The following is a 17,347-nucleotide window of genomic DNA, read 5'->3' as shown; positions in this document are numbered from 1 at the left end:
TTTATTGAATTGAAAGAGAAACACAGAGATTTGATGTTTCACTTATTTATGCATTCATTGGTTGCTTCTTGTGTGTGCCCTGGCCAGGGATCAAACTGGCAACCTTGGCGTATCAGGTCAACACTCCAGCCAACTCAGCTACATGGCCAAGACAAACCTGGGTACTCTTTTTTTAAAAAAAAAGATTTTACTTACTTATTTGCCTATTTATTTTAGAAATAGAGGAATGGAGGGAAAAAGAGCAATAGAAATGTTGATGTGTAAGAGAAATATTAATTGGTTGCCTGACATTGCCCTGACTGGGAATCGAACTGGTGACCTTTTAGTTTGCATGCCGATGCCCAACCTACTGAGCCACACCAGGGCAAACCTGGGTACTTCCTGAAGTCCCTGTTTGTTAGACTAATGGTGGGCTTCAATACTTCCATCTTTTTCTGTGTCTCAGATAAAAATCAGTGCTGTGCTGACTCTGCCTTGCTATGCACCCTCGCCCATACACAGGTCTTAGAGGCTTCAGGACAAAGCACAATCTAGTGTAAAAGATGCACTTCTGAGGGCCTCCAGGTTGTGTGACCAACTCAGTGTCTGTCACAGGAAACTCCTGTGTGGATCTTATCTTAGCATAGATCAGAGGCAATGCTGGAAAGCAAGGGGATGTATGAATCCACTGATGTACATCCAAACAATGAAATGCTCTGCACTGGAAGGAAAAAAGAGAATAGTCTGCAATGGAATAATTTCCGAATATGTTTGGAGCAAGAAACAGGAGTGTATGCATAGTACACCGCATACATGTTTAATAAAATAGAGGAGAATGGGAATCTATAGCTATAGCTGTTCTCTATCCTTATATTTGTAAACAGAAACAATGGAGAATTTTTAAAAAATGGTTTTCTGTGGAGCAAAATGAGGGTTGAGAGATAAAAGGCAGACTTTTAAAATACATGTCATTGCATAATTTTATCTTGAGGAACATTAGAATATTGTATATAATAGAAAGTTTAAACCACAAGTTTAGAAAGACAATCCATAAAAACTGAAAACAAACTAACAATTGAAATAATCCTGACAAAAATGTATAATGAAAAACAAGCTAGAAAAGTAAATCAAAATATTTTGATCCTAGCCTAAAACATTGTGAAACTGTAACTGTAAATCAGTACTTGGTTCTACACTCCACGGTAATATGAGGGAGCTGGGCAGGTTTCAGAGAAGGACAGCTACTGTGGTTAGAAGACGGTACATTCTGCTCTTGTGTTTCATCTGAACAGTTCAAGTGTGAATCTAAAATCTAAAGAGCAGATGATTGACTCGGAAGTTTATTTCAAATGAACAGTAATTTGAACACAATTTCTCTATTGTCAAAGATGACTGTTTTTTTCCAAGCAAATTTAAAGATTATTTCATGCATATTTTAATTCTCTTGTGCATTAGTTGTATGAAAGGTTATCATCCTGCCGGAATTTAACACACTGATGGTAACATCTGCAATATGCCTGCAGTTGAGATAAATTCTGTTTAAACCCAGTTTGCAACTTTACTCTCACTTTGTTCTCTGACATGAAGAAGTGAGTTGTGTCATTTTATCTGAGACCTATGGTGTGAAATTATAGGTAGAATTAAAGTATATGATATGAATATTTTAATGAAGATGCTTTCTGCTACTAGTAGAAAATACAACCTAATTTGCTCTATTTTTCTTGAACATATTAGCTTACAAAGAAGGTAGACCCTAGGTGGGGCATCTCCAGAGCTGACCAATTCATCAGGTCAGTAGCATCACCAGTGAGCCGGGGACTTTGTACCTCATATCCCTATTGTGCGTGTCGGTGCTCCTAACATGGTACAAGGATGCCCGCAGCAGCTTTAGGCTTCGTATTCTCTCACAACAACTTCTAAAGGTAGAAAAGGAGAACTGTTTTTCCTATAAGGAGTCTTCCCAGTGGACCCACTTTCTGCACATTAGGAGGATCCTCCGATTACAGCTGTTGACCCAGACAAACTGTGACTCACCCTTTGTGGGCTTGGGCCCGCCTCTCCTGGTGCACATGGGAGGAAGGAGCAAATTTATATTTTTTTTGGAAAGAAAGAAATGGTAGATGGGGTAGGGAAGAATGATTTTAGGGTACAGAAGCTATAGCTTCTGCACTATCGGGTTGTTTATATTTTTAAGAGTTTTCTCCTAAAGGATGACAGATTCTTCATGGACAGCAGCAATTCAAGATTATGACATTTGTTTTTTTTAACACTGCGTGTTAAATTAAATCATTTAATACTGAGTATTAAATGTCAGCCATACACCTAATTACAAAAAACAAACAAGTAAGCAAGAGGATTAATTTGTTTTTAAAACTTACTAGGGTGATACTTAATTTTATGAAAATATATGTTTTCAATGGGAAAATTTGAAAAAAGACACATGGAAGTGACTACCTTTTTAAGATGCTAAAACCTAATACACCTTTATTTTAATAAGCACTTTTTTACATTGATTAATTTTTGGTTAAATACACCAGTAAAACAGAGTCCTAAATTAGGTCCCTGAACAGTTGAGGTTTAGTTTAAGATCATTTGAAATTATTGGCAAGATGAATTCCAAACCCATTCCTTTTAACAAAATGGATCCTTGATGAATAAAAATCAAAACATAGAAAGAAAATAAAAATTAATAAAATAATGGTTATTATTTCCATTACTATCATCACCATTGCTATAATTATGTCTGAGGATAAAAAGCCTTTCTAAACCTTGATGCATTACTGATATAATGTTATTAACTACTTCAGAAAATACTTGGGAAGTCTCTTAAAAAGTTAAACATAAATTTCCCATGTGACTCAGCAGTTCTCCTCCTTGGAATCAACTCAAGAGAAATAAGAGCGTATGTCATTACAAATGTATATGTGCAAATGTTCATAGTAGCATTAGTTGTAATAGGCCAAAATGGGAAATGATCCAAATTCCATTAGTTAGTGAATGGATGAGCAAAATGTACAATGCCCATATAATGAAATACTATTTAGCAATACAAAGAAAGGAACAACTGAAAAACATATAAAGAAAATGATGATACATGCTACAACATGGATGAACTTCAGAAACATTATACTAAATGAAAGAAGCCAGACACAAAAGACGATGTGTCATATGATTCCATTTACATGAAATGTCTGCAAAAAGCAAATTCATAGACTCAGAAATCAGAGCAGTGGGAGCCTTGGAATGGGGGTGGGGATTAACTGTAAATAAGGAACCTCTGAGGGTAGTAGATGTTCTAAATCTGGATTGAGGTGATAGTTGTATACATCTATAAATTTACTAAAACCATTGGATTATTTTTAATCCTCACCCAAGGATATGTTTATTGATTTTAGAGAGAGAGAGAGAAGGAGAAACATCAATGTGAGAGGGAAACATTGAATGGTTGGTAGCCTCCCACCTGGACCAGGGACCAAGCCTGAAACCTAAGTATGTGCCCTGACCAGGGATCGAACCTACAACCTTTTGGTGAATGGGACACTGCTCCAACCAACTGAGCCACCCTGCCAGGGCATAAAATTATTGAATTTTACTCATATAGTGGGTTTTGTGTTCTGTAAATTATACCTTAATTAACCTGTTAAAAACAAACTTTTTAAAAAAAGTCTTTGTAAACAATTCAAAATCCAAAGACATACCTTAAAAATATATTTGAATAGAAAATTTCTTTGCATGTAAAAATAAAACTAAAAGAAATATGTAAAGTTCAGAAAAAAATGCAACACACAAGGTAGATAGTGGGTCTTTTTACTATATAAAATTCCCAACAAGTCAATAAAAATTAACAAAAATCCAGCAAAAATGGGCAATGCACATATACTATCTACAGAAGAGAATAAAGCAATGGCCAGTAAACATAAAAATTTATTGAAACTCATATAAAATAATATGAAAAATTCAAATTCAAATAACAATGAGATTAAATATTTTCCTCTAAATTGGCAAATATAGTTCTTTTTCACTTTAAGTCATGGATTGATAAGAGTCTATGGGGATGGATTCCCTCAGATAATGACTGCTGTGAGGGTCCTGAGTGGGTGGCAGCTTGGCAGTGACTATTATGATTGCAAATGCAAATGCTATTTGACTAACAACAATAAACATCCATTTTTAGATCTGTATTAAAGAAATAATATTATATGAGCCCAAGCAGCCATAAAATTGGATTTTTTTCTTGCATATGGGTTTGGAATAATAAAAACATTTTCTAATTCTAAAATAAAAACTGATAAGTTTGTCTTGACTTATACATCAACAGGCAGTAAAAATATGTGAAAGGACAACATGCTGTAAGATGGTGCATGGGCATCACACCTGGTAATATGAGCGTAGATTGGTACACCCCTCTTTATAGTTTGGATCATCTAATACCTCTATCCCAGGGGTTTACACTCTATAAATTCTCACATACATGCCCAAGGTAATGTATAAAGATGTAATAGAAGAGGTGAAACAGTCTGAATTTTCAGATAAATTATGGTATAGTCATGCATAAGAATAATATGCAGGACTTTAAATAAATTTACTAGCACTATCAACATGGTTAGGAAAATATAAATCATAGTGCCAGTTAGGGCCATCATTGCCAACATAAGAACAAGAAAAAATGTATAAACTAAACAGGTAAACTGGAAAATATTATTTTTAAAGACTTAAGAAAGGTACAGATGCAAAGAAGTCTAACAATGCCAAATTCTGGAGTTGGATACCTTCTGCTTGGGTGTCCAAGGGCCGATTCTCATCTCCTGGGTCACCTGCTGAATATCAGCATGGGTGGCCATTGGGGCTGGCACAGAAAGGGAGATGATGGGTAAGGAGAAACCAGTTAGTTTTAATAACTTTGTGGGCATGAGATGGATTGGAGTCTATGAGCTGTGAGGTATAATGTTATATACACTGCTTTCCCTGGCAGCTGAGTCTCCTCCCAGAACTGTTGCTGTGTCCACAGTAGTGATGTGGGAACTTGGGAGGTAGGTAGAAGGCACAAATTTTTTAATATAGTTTTCTGCAAATAAGCATCAGTAAGGAAACCAAAGACATGAACAATAATTTCAATCATCTGGACCTAATTAACAGTTAAAATTGACATGTGTATTGCCTATATCCAATAACTACAGGATAAATATTTCCTTAAATTTTACAAAGAATATCTATGATATAGACCATATATTATGGCCTTAAAACAAGTCTCAAGAAATTTCACAGGAACAACACTTTATGTATTATTTTAACACAATCTTATTAAATTACAAATCAATAAAACTGAGGCAACATCTAACTTTTTGGAATTAAAATAATATATATCTAAATAATCTATGGTTTATGAAAGAACAATCAGATGAGGAACTAAGTATTTTAAAATAAGGGACTATTACAATAGATTTTCAAAACTTGTGATATGAAATCCAAGCAGTTCCTAGAGAGAAACTTAAAGATTTAAATGCTTATAATATAAATGGAGAAATATATCAAAATCAGAGATCTAAACTTTAACTTCAGAATTTAGGAAAAGTGAATTTAACAAAAAAAAAAGAAAGTAAAAAGAAAGGAAGTACTAAGGGTAAGAAAGGAAATTAATGCAATTGAAAATAGACCTCCAAAATATATAAAGAACTTACATGACTCCACTCTAAGAAGACAAACAACCCAATTAAAAAATGGGCAAAAGACTTGAACAGACAGTTCTCCAAGGAGGACATACAGAGGACTTAGAGACACATGAAAAGATGCTCAGTATTGCTAGCCATCAGAGAGATGCAAATTAAAACCACAATGAGATACCACTTCACAGCAGTGAGAATGGCCATGATAAACAAAGCAACAAACAACAAGTGTTGGAGAGGCTGTGGGGAAAGGGGAACCCTAGTGGGAATGCAGACTGGTGCAGCCACTGTGGAAAACAGCATTGAATTTTCTCAAAAACTGAAAATGAAACTGCCTTTTGATCTGGCAATTTGACTGCTGGTACTATACCCTAAGAATCCTGAAACGCCAATTCAAAAGAACCTATGTACTCTTATGTTTATAACAGTGTTATTTACAATAGCCAAGTGCTGGAAACAGCCTAAGTGCCCATCAGTAAATGAGTGGATCAAAAAACTGTGGCACAATTACACAATGGAATACTACACAGTAGAAAGAAGGAAGGAGCTCCTATCCTTTATTACAGCATGGGTGGAACTGGAGAGTATTATGCTATGTAAAATAAGCCAGGTGGTGAAAGACAAATACCACATGATCTCACCTTTAAGTGGAATTTATTTTTCTTCATGATTTGAGTAGATAGTAAATTTTCTCAAGTGAATATTTAAATGACTTATTAGCATTCATTGAAAAGACCATCTTTCTCTTACTGCACTGCAGTGTCACCAGCAACCAGAGCATTGTATTTGGAGAAGACCTTCCAGAATTTCTATTTTGTTCTGTTGTCTAGTTTATCTACTTTTGAGCCTACTCTATGCTATGGTAATTAGTGCACCACAAGACGTGAACTAATATAATCAATACCAATAATGTTAACAGTATTTTGCTATCTTGTACTGAATTTCTTCCAGTTTTGTTCTTAGCTTTCAAATTTCCTTGACTAATTTGAATCAGTATTTATATGTGAATATGAATTTTAAATTTAGCTTCATAGCCCTTGCACACCAGTAACCAAAAACAAACCAGAAGAAACAAAATGAGACAAACAAAAAAGTATTGCTTGTTAGTTCATATTATTCATTAGAGTCCACATATGAGTGAAATCATATTATATTTGTATTTCTCTGACTAGCTTACTTCTCTTAGCATAATAGCTTCCAGGTCCATCCATGCTGTCCCAAAGAGTAAGATTCCCTTCTTTTCATGGCTGAGTAGTATTCCATTGTGTAAATATACCACTAATAAACACGATGAACTAACAAGCAAAATGAGAGACATACTCATAGATAGGAGCAGGCTAACAGCAGTCGAGGAGGAGCTGAGGGGTGGGGTGAGGGGATGAAGAGATTGAACAAAAAAGAAAAAAGAGAGAAAATGAAACATAAACACAGACAACAGTGTGGTGATTGGGGAAGGGGGTTGGGAGGAAATGGAGGAGGGTATAGGGAGATTATATGGTGATGGACAGTAATTTGACTTGGGATGGTGAACAGACAATACAGTGTACCAATGATGTATTATAGAATTGTACACCTGAAACCTGTATAGTTTTGTTAACTGGTGTCACCCTAATAAATTCAATAAAAAGGGAAAAATTCTTGCTATGATTATAAGTGATATTTCTACTAACTGTAGATCAATTTTGAGAAAACTTTAAAAATATTTACTCTTATAATCTCCAAATTGTGTATTCTTTTATTTGTTTGTTTGTTGGTTGGTTTTTTGACAGAAGGAAAGGGATGGAGAAAAAGAGGGAGAGAAACATCAATGTGTGATTGCCTCTTGCACACCCCCTGCTGAAAGACCTGGCCTGCAACCCAGGCATGAGCCCTGACTAGGGATCGAACTAGTGACACTTTGGTTTACAGGCCCGTGCTCACTGAGGCCTACTGAGCCACACCAGCCAGGGCCAAATTGTATATTCTTGTTATTTTTGTAAGCGCATTTGTGTCTCCCAGTGATGTCATCTAGTTTTGGGTATAGAAATATTGTTCATCTATAGTTAGACTTATTTTTAGACGTTTGATATTTCTGATGCTATTGTGAATAGTAACATTTTCTTGACTTTGGTTTTTATTTGTTTCTGGCAGAGCAGTATACAGGGAGAGCTCATTCAGTTGGCCTTCTGAACAGAGAATAACCCAGTTCTCCCCTACTGTGTCTTTTTTCCCTTTATGCCTTTGTTACTACTCACAGAGCACACTTTACTTCAGACACTTCTGATCATCCAATTTTTGAAGAATTCTCTGTGATACCAGCTGGGTATCCTACAATTTAATTCAATTTTAACGGTATCAACCTGGAGAGTGTCATATCTCATGGGTTAAGGGCTCAGTCCCACAAGACTCCCCCTCCCCAACACACACACTTCAGCTGCAAGTCCAACCAATTGTAGGTCAGAGGTTTCAATGATTTCCTCTTGATTGATTTGCTAGAGTGGCTCACAGAGCTCAGGGAAGCAGTTACTTAGTTCGTCGGTTTGTTAAAGGGCACGATGAGATACAGATGAAGTGATACAAGAGGCGAGGACTGGGCGAGTACTGAGTGTCAGAGTATCTGTCGCTAGAGTTGGGCTATGTCACTCCTCCAGTGTAGATGTGTTTACCAACCTGGAAGCTCTCTGATTCCTTACTATTGGGATTTGATGGAAGCTTTCTCACAGAGACATGATCAATTATTAAGTCCATTTTCAGGCCCTCTTCCCTCTCTGGAGTATGGTGGTAAGACTGAAAATTCCAAACTTTTCGCCATGGCTTGGTCTTTCAGGTGACCCACACCCACCTAGGAGCCAGCCATCCAGGACCCCCCAGAGTCACCTCATTAGAACAAAAGATGCTCCTAGTGCTCTTATCACTTAGGAATCTACAGGGCTTGGAGAGACCCATGTCAGGGTCAGGGTCAGATAAATATTAGCAATTGCAACAAAAAAATAAAATACATAGGTATAAATTTAACTAAATTGTTAAAAGATCTGTGCACTGAAAACTATAAGATTGATGGAAAAAATGAAGAAGGTACAAATAAATGAAAAAATATTCTATGCTCATGGATTGAAAGCATTAATATTGTTAAAAATGTTTCATATTACCCAAAGCAATCTACAGATTCAATGCAATCCCTAACAAAATTCCAATGGCTTTATCCACAGAAATAGAACAAACTAAAAATTTGTATGAAACCAGAAAAGATCTGAAATAGCTAAAACAATCCTGAGAAAGAAGAACAAAACTGGAGGCATATGCTCTTTTATTTCAAACTATATTACAAAGCTACAGTAGTCAATTTATGTAATATTGACGTAGAAGCAATAAATAGACCAATGGAACAGAACAAAGAGCCCAGAAATACACCTAAAAATATGGTCAATTTATGACAAAAAAGAAAGACTATACAGTGAATAAAGACAGTCTCTTCAATAAATGGGGTTGGGAAAACTAGACAGCTACAAGCAAAACAATGGAATTCAACCAATGTCTTAGAACATACACAAAAATTAACTCAAAATAAATTAAAAACTTGAATGTAAGATCTGAAACTATTAAGCTCCCAGAAGAAAATGTTACCAGACAGGGATAGGCCCATAGCAGGTCTGCCTCAGGCCAGCCTGTAGTGTGTGGGTTCTGGACTTCACAAAGGAAAGATTTCACAACACAAGTCCCGGTGATTTTGAGAGGACATTTATTATAGCGGGGGACAGTGAATCAAAGGAAGGACTTAGGGTAGAAGCAGTAACAGGAGAAAGTCTAGGCAGTGGTCTGCTTTGGCTCCCCAGAAACATTATAGGAAAGCAGTGAGTCAAGGTAGGGCTGCTGTTAATTCCCTGGGAAGTCAGAGAAAAAGGGGCCTTGGAGACAGGGTCAGGGGTAAGTCCAGGATGATCAGCCACTGACTACTTCTCCCCTGGCTGCAACTCTTATGGGGACCCTCAGAGTTTAGGAAAAAACGAAAAGGTCATGCTTAGGAAGGGACATGGGTGTACTCTAAAGCGATCCCACACCCAGTCTTTGTCTTGAGGATTTTATCTCTCTTCTGTGGGTAAGAATCTTAGGAGAGGGTTACAGCCAAATATTCATCAGCTTTCCAGGTATATTTTCAATATGCTGATGCATTAAAATGAGCATGTGGGGGTGTTGGGATTATTCTTTGTCTGCTTTACTGCTTTGGTTTTATCTTGGGTCTGTCTGGCTTTAATGGGTTTTATTATTTGTTCCTCTGACTTCATCTGTCCTTGGGTTTAGCTGGCTCAAATGGCATTAATTGGGCCTCTGATCTCTATTCTTTATTTCCCAGACCAGGGAGATTTAAGTCATGTATTCCCTGGTTAGGGAGGAGAGGTATAAACCAGTTGTTCTCAGGTGTCCTTGGTTAGGGGAGATAAGGTCTTGTGATTCACCAACTGGTTGTAAGTTGTTCAAATTGTTTGGCCTGTTTAATTTTCTTGTCTCAATTTCCCTATTCCACTTTCCCAGGAATTTTCTCACTTCTTACTATCCTGTCACAGAAACATAGGCAGTAAGCTCCTTGATGGCAATCTTGGAGATGATTTTTGAATCTGACAGCAAAAGCAAAGGCAACAAAAACAGAAATAAATGTAGGACTGCATTATACTAAAGAGCCTCTGTACAGCAAAGAAAACCATCAAGAAAATGAAAATGTAACCTACTGAATATGAGAAAATCTTTACAAATTATATACCTGATTAGGGGTTAATATAAAAAATATATAAAAACTGCCCTGGCTGGTGTAGCTCAGTGGATTGAGCACAGGCCTGTGAAGCAAAGGGTCACTGGTTCGATTCCCAGTCAGGGCACATGCCTGGGTTGCAGGCCAGGTCCGCAGCAGGGGACACAGGAGAAGCAACCACATGTTGATGTTTCTCTCCCTCTCTTTCTCCTTCCTGTCCCCTCTGTCTAAAAATAAACAAAATATATTTTAAAAAATATATAAAAACTCATATAAGTCAATAGCAAAAAAAAAATAAACCACTAAACAATCTTATTAAATGTAGGCAGAAAACCTGAGTAAACATTTTATGAAGTACACATATGGTGGTCAACAAATTAAAACCACAATGAGATACCACTTCACACCAGTATGAATGGCTACTATCAAAAAATCAACCAATAACAAGTGTTGGTGAAGATGTGGAGAGAAGGGAACCCTTGTGAACTGTTAGTAGGAATCCAAATTGGTGCCACCACTGTGCAAAACAGGATGGAGGTGCCTCAAAACAGTAAAGATAGAACTACCATATGATCTGGCAATTCCACTTCTGGGTATTTAGCTGAAGAAAACAGACATGCTAATGCGAACAAGCATGTGCGTCCCCTGTTCACTGCAGCACTACTCACAATAGCTACAAAATGGCTACAATACACATCGTAGGCTTACAATAGCTACATAATAGCTTCCATTATTTACAAAATGGAAACAACCTAGGTGCCCATAGACAGATAAATGGATCATGAAAATGGATAATGATAATGAAATATTACTCAGCCACAAAAATGGAAATGTCATCATTTCTGACAATATGGATGGAGGTATTATACCAAGTGAAATAAATCAAAGACAAATATCACATTATTTCACATATATGAAATCTAAAAAATAATAATAAGTAAACAAACAAAACAGAAAAAACTCATAGGTGAGTTTTTTATTTTTTGAGAACTGATGGTTGCCAGATGGGAGAGGGGTTGTGGGTATAGATGAAAAAGGTAAAAGGGCCCTGGCTGGTGTAGCGCAGTGGATTGAGCATGGACTGCAAATCAAAGGGTCGTCAGTTCGGTTCCCAGTCAGGGCACATGCCGGATTGCAGGCCAGGTCTCCAGTGAGGGCCACATGAGATGCAGCCACACATTGATGTTTCTCTCCCTCTCTTTAAAAAAAAAGGCAAAAGAAATTAAGAAGTACAAACTGCCAGTTAGATAATAAATAAGTCATAAGGATGTAAGTATAGCACAGGGAATATAGCAAAAAATATCATGATAAATTTCGTGACAGATGGTTTACTAGACATATTATGTTGATCACATTGTAAGGTATATAAATGTAGAATCACTGTGTTGAACACCTGAAACATATAATATTGTATGCCAACTGTAATTTGAAAAAGAAAAAGCTGTTCTTTGAAAAGGTTAAAGGATAGGAAGACAGACAAGGAAAAGAAAAGTAAGAACATGCAAATTGCCAGTTTCAAGAATAAAACAGAATATTATTTCAGACAATTCAAGCATTTCTAGGACATCAGGGACTACTAAAAACAACTTTACACATAAATTTGAGAACTTAGGTGAAAATACCTAATTTCTTAAAAATCAAAAACTAGTACAACCAACTCAATATAGATAGATTGAATACCTTTGTAACTCTAAAAGAAATTTAATTCATAATTGGAAGACTAATGAAAGAGAAATCTCAAGACCCAGATGGTTTCACTGGAGAAATCTGTCAAATATTTTAAATGGAATTAACAAGTCTCCAAAATTCCTCCAGAAAATAGAGAATGAGGGAATACATCCCATCATATTTTACAAAGCCAGTATCTTCTGATACCAAAAGCAGACAAAGACAGTACAACAAAAGAACATTAAAGGAGAATATACCTGAATAATTATAGATGCAAACGCCTTAAAAAATATTAGCAAAACAATTCAGCAGAATTTCAAAAGAATTATACACTATTTCAAAGTGGAGTTTATTCTAGTGATACAAGTCTGGTTTATTTTATCTTATTACTTTTTTGCAGGAGATGTATATTTTATCATATTTTATTTTTATTGCATTTTTCCATTATCATTTATTCCTTTTACACTTGCGCCCCACAATCACCACACTGTTGTTCATGTCCATGAGTCCTTTTTCCTTTTTGCTCAATCCTTCACCCTCTAACACCTCCCCCCCCGCCCCATAGTAGGATGACAGCTATGCAAGCCTGGTTTGATAGTTGAAAGCCAACCAATGTAATGCATCTTACTAAGAAGCTAGAGAAAAAGAACCACATGGTCAAATCAGTTAACACAGAAAAAGCATTTGACAAAATTTAACACTTATTCATGATTTTTAAAAACCCTAAAATAAGTAGGGCTAGAGGTCAACTTCTCAACTTTATAATTTCTACAAAAATTACTTGTGCCCTGGCTGGTGTAGCTCAGTGGATTGAGTGCGGGCCTGCGAACCACATGATCGCGGTTTGATTCCCAGTCAGGGCACATGCCTGGGTTGCAGGCCAGTCCCCAGCGGGGGACTCACGAGAGGCAACCATTCATTGATATTTCTCTCCTTCCCTTCCCCTCTAAAGATAAATAAATAAAATATTTTTAAAAAATCACTTGTAATGGTGAAAAACTAATGCTTGTCCTCTTATGTTGTCACTACTCTTTTTTAACCTAGTAACAGAAGTCCTGGCCAGCAAAATAAAACAAGAAAAAAAACAGTCATGCTACATTGTGAAATCTGAGTTTTCAAGTGCTGCTTTGACATCTTTGAGCCTCAGAGGGCCCCGAAGACCCAAAGAGCTCTCCTGCTTTCACCAGTTACAGTCCCCCACCCAGCTACTTCTTGTATCAGCCTGAGCAGCTGCTCTCCACTGATTCTCAGCACAAGGGCTTCATTCAGTCCCTGCCAGACCATGGAACTAAGCCAACAACATCCTCCTTCAGGAAACAGGGGACACCCCATGCTCTTGTTACTACAAAGCCCATCTCTCACACCCCCTGCTGGTTCAGTGGGTTCCTGACTGCAACCCCCAAGTGACCCCACCTGGAGTCCTGCTCCCTCAGGCTGTAAGAACATTTGATAAACTGCTATCAATTCATCTCTCTATCTTGGGTGTTGTGTGGCCATCTCATACTATTTAGGGTGAAAGACCCCTCCTTTTTCAACAGGATGAAGAGGAGGTGGTCAAAACACATAGAGATCAGAAAGGAAGAAATAAAACTGTTCCTATTCAGTCTATGTAAATGTCTACACAAAAAATCCCACAGACTGCTCCCTCCATCCCCAAAAAACTTTGTTAGAACTAAAGAGGCAGTTCATTAAGGTTGCAGAATCCAAGACCAACCAAAAATTTTAGTTTGCCTTTCTGTATATGGTAATGCAGACATAAAACAATAATTAAAAATACAGTACTATTTACAGTCACTAAAAAAAATAAATACAAATACAATTCTAGCAGGACACAGGAATTATATGCTTAAATGCTGATAAAAGTAATAAAAAATCTAAATAAATGGGAATGCCATATTTATCAGCTGAAAAATAGTAAAGATGTTACATATCCTCTGAAACTGATACCTTACTATAATGCATTTCAATTTAAATCCCCACAATAATTTAATAGTTGTAGATAAGGTTATTCTAAAATGTATATGAAAAAGCAAAGAAGTTAGAATAAAAAGGGAATTTAGTAAAGAAGAATAAAGTTGAGAGATCACTCTAACCAAATTTAAGAACTTAAGATAGCTACATTAATCAAGACTGGTGGGTATTGTGGAGGAATGGACATAGATTGGTAGACCCAGTAGAGAAAACCCAGAAACAGATCCACACCAAGTTGCTTGTGACAAAGGTGCAAAGTAATCGAATGGAAGATGGGTGGTCTCTCCAATGGTGCTGGAGAAAGTAAATGTCCATCCCCCCCAGCAGCTACCACCCCCAAAAAAGAAAAAAAAAGAAAGAGGCTACTCTGCCTATGGAGTAGTTTTCTCTCTGTTTCACTACTTCACTAATAAACTCTTTCACTTTAAACTAAAAAAATGAATGAAGGAGGGAAGGAAGGAGAGAAAGAGAAAGAAAGAAAGAAAGAAAGAAAGAAAGAAAGAAAGAAAGAAGACCAATTCTCACACTCCATTTAAAAGTTCACTCAGATTAGATCAACTTTTAAATGTAAAATATAAAACTTTTAGAAGAAAATTAGGAAGACATTTTTGGGACCTATGGCCTGGTGGAGACTTTTCAGACATGACACTAAAAGCATAATCCATAAAAAGAAAAGTGTCAACAAATGGGGCTTTGTCAAAATTACAAACTTTCTGCAAAAATCCTGTGAAGAGAATGCAAAGTTAACTTGCAGAGAAAATTATTTGCACTTCCCAAATATTACAAATGTCTGTACAATATCTAGAATATATAAAGAATTTTCACAACTCCACACTGAGAAAATCTAATTTCAAAATGGGCATAATACATAAAGAGACATTTCAGCAAGAGGATATCTAAACGGCAGATAAGCATGTTGAATGATGTTTCATATCAGTAGCTATTAGAGAAGCAAAATAAGAACTTGATGACGCCCCACTATAAAAACAACAAAAACATAAAATACTGGCAATAAAAAATGTTGGTGAGAACATCACACACTGAAGGTGGGAATGTGGGGCAGTACAGCCACTCTGGAAAAGAGTTTGGCGGTTTCATCTGCTTGATCTAATAAATGAATTTGGTAAAAAAGTGGGATACAAAGTCAATATCAAGAAATCAAAGGCATTTTGTACACCAACAATGAAACAGCAGAAGCAAAAATCAGGGAAAAAGATCCTATTTGATATGGCAACAAGAAAAATAAAATATCTAGGAATAAACCTAACCAAGGAACTAAAAGACCTGTATGCAGAAAACTATACAACACTGAAGAAAGAAATCAAGGAAGACATAAAGAAATGGAAACATATACCGTGTTCATGGATTGGAAGAATTAATATCATCAAAATGTCCATACTACACAAAGCAATTTACAGATTCAATGCAATACCTATTAAAGTACCAATAGCATATTTCACAGACATAGAACAAACACTTCAAAAATGTACATGGAACCATAAACAACCCTGAATAGCACCTGCAATGTTGAGAAAGAAGAGCAAAGTAGGAGGAATCACAATACCTGATATCAAACTGTATTACAAGGCCACTGTAATCAAAACAGCCTGGTACTGGCATCAAAACAGGCACATGGACCAATGGAAGAGAATAAAGAGCCCAGAAATAAACCCAACTCTCTACGGTCAATTAATATCTGACAAAGTGGGTAGCAACATAAAATGGGCTAAAAATAGTCTCTTCAACAAATGGGGTTGGGAGAACTGGACAGCTACATGCAAAAAAATGAAACTCAAGCACCGACTTACACCACACACAAAAATAAATTCAAGCTGGATAAAGGATTTAAATATAAGCTGTAACACCATTAAAGTCCTAGAGGAGAACATAGGCAGGAAAATCTTAGACATTTCACACAGCAACACTTTCACTGATATGTCCCCTAGAGCAAGGGATTTAAACGAAAGAAAAAACAATGGGATCTCATCAAAATAAAAAGCTTCTGCTCAGCTAAAGAAAAGAGTATTAAAATAAAAAGAGAACCAATTGTATGGGAAAACATATTTGCCAATTATGCCTCAGAAAAGGGCTTAATCTCCAAATTATATAAAGAACTCACATGACTCCACTCTAAGAAGACAAGCAACCCAATTTAAAAAATGGGCAAAGGACTTGAACAGACACTTCTCCAAGGAGGACACACAGAGGATCCAGAGACACATGAAAGGATGCTCAGTATTGCAAGCTATCAGAAAGATGCAAATGAAAACCACAATGAGATACCACTTTACCCCAGTCAGAATGGCCATCATAAACAAGGCAACCAACAACAAATATTGGGGAGGCTGTGGGGAAAAGGGGACCCTAGTTCACTGTTGGTGGGACTGCAACTGGTACAACCACTATGGAAAACAATATGGAATTTCCTCAGAAAACTGAAAATGGATCTGTTTTTTGATTCGACAATTTCACTGCAAGGATTATATCCTAAGAACCCTGAAGCACCAATCCAAAAGAACCTATGCACCCCAATGTTCATAGCAGCACAATTTATAATAGCCAAGTGCTGGAAGCAATTGGGGTGCCCATCAGTAAATGAATGAATAAAAAAACTGTGATACATTTACAGAATGGAATTCTTTTTTTAAATATATTTTATTGATTATGCCATTATAGTTGTTCTATTCCCACCCTTCATTCCCCTCCACCCTGCACACCCCCTCCCCCCATTCCCCTTCTTTCTTTCATGTCCATGTGTCATAAGTTCTTTAGCTTCTACATTTTCCACACTATTCTTGCCCTCCCCGTTTATTTTCTACCTACCATCTATGCTACTTTTTCTCTGTACCTTTTCCCCCACTCTTCTCCTCCCACTCCCCTGTTGCTAACCCTCCATGTGTTCTTCATTTCTATGGTTCCACTCCCGATCTAGTTGTCCTCTTAGTTTGCTTTTGTTTTAGGTGTGATTGTTAATAACTGTGAGTTTGCTGTCCCTTTACTGTTCATATTTTTATCTTCTTTTTCTTAGATAAGTCCCTTTAACATTTCATATAATAAGGGCTTGGTGATGATGAACTCCTTGAATTTGATTTATCTGAGAAGCACTTTACCTGCCCTTCCATTCTAAATCTAAGCTTTGCTGGATAGAGCAGTCTTGGATGTAGGTCGTTGCCTTTTATGACTTGGAATACTTCTTTCCAGCTCCTTCTTGCCTGTAAGTTTTCTTTCGAGAAATCCGCTGACAGTCTGATGGAAACTCCTTTGTAGGCGACTGTCCCCTTATCTCTTGATGCTTCTAGGATTCTCTCCTTCATTTTCATCTTGGCTAATGTAATTATGATGT

This window comes from Sturnira hondurensis, unplaced genomic scaffold (assembly GCF_014824575.4).
Source record: "Sturnira hondurensis isolate 20B ecotype Veracruz unplaced genomic scaffold, ASM1482457v3 Scaffold0014435, whole genome shotgun sequence".
NCBI classification, from domain to species: Eukaryota; Metazoa; Chordata; class Mammalia; order Chiroptera; family Phyllostomidae; genus Sturnira; species Sturnira hondurensis.
This window is presented reverse-complemented; position numbering follows the sequence as displayed.